The following is a 4,150-nucleotide window of genomic DNA, read 5'->3' as shown; positions in this document are numbered from 1 at the left end:
TCCCTCTTACGTAATTCACATAAGCACATCTTACACCAGCTTCCACAATATAAATATGCATAGAGAAATACATAACATGTGAGGAAGAGCACAATGACTCAACATGGGCTACAGAAAACACACATAAAGTGTTTTTGACTAAATAAAGCTGAATAACAAATTAACTCATATACTGAAGCTAATGAAAAGGGAATGTCTTGTTTCATTAGCAGTGGTTACACGGACAGTATTTCTTCCCTCGGACTGAAATCACTGTGATGAGAAATTCCAATTGTTTACAATGACACCAGACTGATCTGAGAATTTAATCTGAATGTTATTAACATCCTTTTTATAATAAATAAGAAAAGAAGACATTTTTTTTTTTATTTCCAACTCTAAATTCAGTTTATTCATTAATTCACTCATTTGCTCTGACTGCAAATTTCAAGAAGGACCTACGGTGCATCATATCCTGGGAACAATATTTGAGCTTCTGCTGTTCATTGCAACAATCTCAGCAGCACAAACTTCTCCCTTCGTAATCTTTGACCAGCGTGAGACTAAACAGAAAAGCTGTGTCAGCCACAGACCAGCTCTGTTTTTCTACCACCATTTTTTGGAGACGTCACCTCATGTAATGCCATGTGAGGCTCGAGGCAAACATGTGCGGAGAGAATATATTTCGTTCCAACCAAAAGGAAAACGATCAGATTAAGCATTTACATGGTTATTAGGTGTTAATATTTTTCTGTCGAGTGGATTATCAAAGTTTTACACCACCCTGATTCAAAATACATTCAGATTGAGCCAGATGGGATCTGTCGCTTCCAACTGAGATAGTTACATAAAGTATTTCTACACTAAATCCAAGTAAGTACAGCTGATGTTTACAACGATTTTTTTACTCGGTAGTCTGTTGCTTTTTTTGTTGGTGTCTGCAAGAAGGTGAGTGCCTCCTTGTAAATTAAAACATTGTCACATAGAGGTTATGTGAATACATGAAAATCCAAAAGGGAGACAAAAATGTATCTGAGCAGACGCAGTGGCAAGAAAAGCAGTAATGTGGCAGACAGTCATTGTTGCTGATTCCCTCCAGGCGCTGATTAATCTCTCAAAAGTGGAGAACAAACTCACACTTGTGGTTTGTGGTTTTGTCGAGTTGTATGACTAAGTCTCAGAGATGTAGAGAGAGGAAGCAAAAAAAAAAGAGAGAACAAGCTGTGGCTAAAAATCTGTGAAACAATTGGAGGCAAGAGTATTCTTAAACCTTCTGTTTTGTTACAAATACCTGCTGATTCCCCCTTTCCCTTTCGGGGAAAAACAAAACAAAAGAAATAACAGAATTAAGGAATCAAATTTGTGTGATAAAGGAAGAAACAAATTCCTGTCACTATGCCGACTTGGCTCAAACCTTTTCAGTTTGGTTTAGGTGTTGTTTCACGTGTTTACCCTTTGTTTTAAAAACAAAAGGTAAGTGATGTACTGTTTTTTCTCACAGTTTGTATTGTTGTTGCAACATATCCTGAATAGGTTGACTGGCAGCATCTCCCAAAAAGACATGATTGTTGCAGCGACACACATACCAAACCTCTGTGTACCATCGCAGTTCTGTTGGGTTTAGGCAAAAAAACTACTTTGTTAGGTTCTTGAAAACATTGTGGTTTTGGTTAAAATCCTAACTTTTTATCTGTAGCTTCTGTTAGAAACATACCTATGTTAGGCAAGTAACTTATATCACCTTTTGCGCCTAAAAGAAAGTCTAACCTGACTGTCCATACAGACTTTTCAGTCTCTACTACTTCTCCTCACTTGCTCCATTACAGCTGTTATAATTACCACAGCTGTTAGATATGGGTCAAAAAACAACCTGCTTCCATTAAGTGATGGACTGAACATACATACATACATACATACATACATACATACATACATACATACACTGTAGTATTATTGCAGATTTGACCTCAGAGCCTAACCTTAAAGCTGATCCAAGAGGGACAGGTAGAGCTTCACAGTTTGAAGGCCAGTGATCAAGCTTCTATTTTTGAAAAACCTGTTGCTATGGTATCATCTACAGTACTGACAAAACCACTTTTCATTACATTCAATGTAATGAAAGCATGCATCGACAGACGAGCCACTCTCTTGATGCAGATATTTTCACTCTCAAAATGTGTTCTGAAAATTGAGATTTTGCCTAATATAATAAAGAAATAGCAGCAATTCATGTTGTATCTGACGTCACTTCACTTGTGAGACGACACGTTGTCTTTTAAAGATTGTGATAACTCTTTTAGTATGATCCTCACCATGTCAGGAAACAGAAAAGGACAGCATTTTCCAGTTTTAATGAAGCTGAATAGTGGAGTGGTAGGCTCAGGTCCAGAGGTGACTGTGGTGACTTTTTCCAATCTAGTCACTTTGTCCGACTGCAGCTGTGCAGACCTTTCAGTCGACTGTCCCATTGTTTTCTGCCGCGAATCCCTCAAAGTTCTTCCATCTATTTAAAAGAGAGAAAAAAAAAGACAATAGCAGCCTTTGTCGGATGTGGCTTTGAAATATCACATATTAATGGATGCCATTTTAGAAGTGCAGTTACTGTTACGTTTGAATAAAATGTGATAAACTTTGCGCGGAAAGATAATACTCATTAAAATACACCCGCTCTGCTCTGAAGGGATAATACAACCATTCAGCGTTCTGCAGAAAGAAAAAGAAAATTGCAAAGATAAAAAAAAAAAAAAAAAAAAAAATTGGGGTGCTGAAAATCAAAAAAACTGAAAGCACAGTTATTGTTTCAGCCCTCAGAACATTCAAAGAATTGATCCGCTCTGCTTTGTCCCTTCTTAGTGCTCGGGATAATTTTACATAATGTCTGCATTGATTGTGAAATTGCTGACAACTCAGACTGCTTTGTTTTTTCTACTGTCCGTCCATCTAAAATACCAAATAGCTTTACTTCCCTGTTTTGTAAGGCATAAAGCAGAAACACCTCACATTAATTTAGGAATCATTTGTACCTGATCAAATGGCTGAAACAAGAAGACAACACACAGCCAGCAAAGGCAATAACAGTGAAACAAGCTGTCGTTTTATGATGTGTGTGTGCGTATGCGTATGCGTGTGTGTGTGTGTGTGTGTGTGTGTGTGTGTGTGTGTGTGTGTGTGTGTGTGTGTGTGTGTGTGTGTGTGTGTGTGTGTGTGTGTGTGTGTGTGCGTATGTGCTCCTCATCAATCGTCAACAAAACCCATGCTGAAATCATCAAAACATTCAACAACAATTAAAACAGCATGTTGTTACTTTAAAAAAAGGATATAGCTTCCTGAAACTCACACACTGTACTGTATCCACGCAGACTGACCGGGCGGCTGTGGCAGGACATTATTTAACGTTGCATTAATTAGCGGATGTAACGATCTCCAGTACGTCCCAAGTTTCCATGCTGTTTCTTCTTTTGCTCTCACAAAGTTTTTTCTTGTTGAAGTGGACCGCTTTCCCCCCTTACTGGGATTTAGTGTCAACTCAGCTGATGCTATTCTCAGAGCTGTATTAATTGTTCGCTTGCTCTTTGATTTGCCTCATTTAAAAAGGTCTTTGGTTAATTTAATGGATCGCGGAGTGAGCTTTTCAAAGTCCTGCTGGGTCGAGAAAAACATTTGCAGACAGTAATCAACCATCATTAATCTAAAAATACTTCTTAACATGGACTTGCTTTTCTTTAAGTCGGCGCTGCTCCGGGGTGACTGATGCACACGAGCCGGCTGAAGGTCAAACAAACTAAAAAAAGAAAAGTGTCATCTCGGTCACGGCTGAATCCTCTGCATCACATCACAGGTCCTAAATCCTCCTGGAGTGATTTTGTCCAGCTGCCTCTCATTGTCCTGATTACTCCTCAGCTGCTCCCAATTGCTCCAATTTATTTTGCCGTAACGCTGCGTTGACACAAGGTCGGCAGAACAGTGAAGATCTCCCGTTATTCCAACTAGAGAGTGTTTGAGCGATGTTCCGATGTTGCTCTGTCATGTAAAGTAGCACCGCTTTCCATGAAATATGTGTTTGTGTACTGTTGGATTCAGGCACTTTTACCTGGGAGGTTCAGTCATGTGAAGACATTTGTAAAAATGGAAATGAATAACATACAAACCATCATATAAACCGAAGTGACAC

At 38.8% G+C, this 4,150-nt stretch overlaps 1 long non-coding RNA gene across 1 annotated transcript; it reads right to left on the bottom strand.

Moving 5' to 3' along the window:
- Positions 1-2,315: 2,315 nt before the first annotated feature.
- Positions 2,316-3,780, bottom strand: LOC115585125 (uncharacterized). Its single transcript, XR_003984665.1, has 2 exons — positions 3,317-3,780; positions 2,316-2,482 (listed from the first exon to the last, which is right to left on the bottom strand). It is a non-coding gene; the product is annotated as an uncharacterized LOC115585125 (long non-coding RNA).
- Positions 3,781-4,150: the final 370 nt, after the last annotated feature.

The sequence above is a fragment of the Sparus aurata genome, chromosome 7, assembly GCF_900880675.1.
Source record: "Sparus aurata chromosome 7, fSpaAur1.1, whole genome shotgun sequence".
NCBI lineage: Eukaryota > Metazoa > Chordata > Actinopteri > Spariformes > Sparidae > Sparus > Sparus aurata.
Note: the sequence above shows the minus strand (reverse complement) of the source record. Positions and strands in the feature narration are given on the sequence as shown.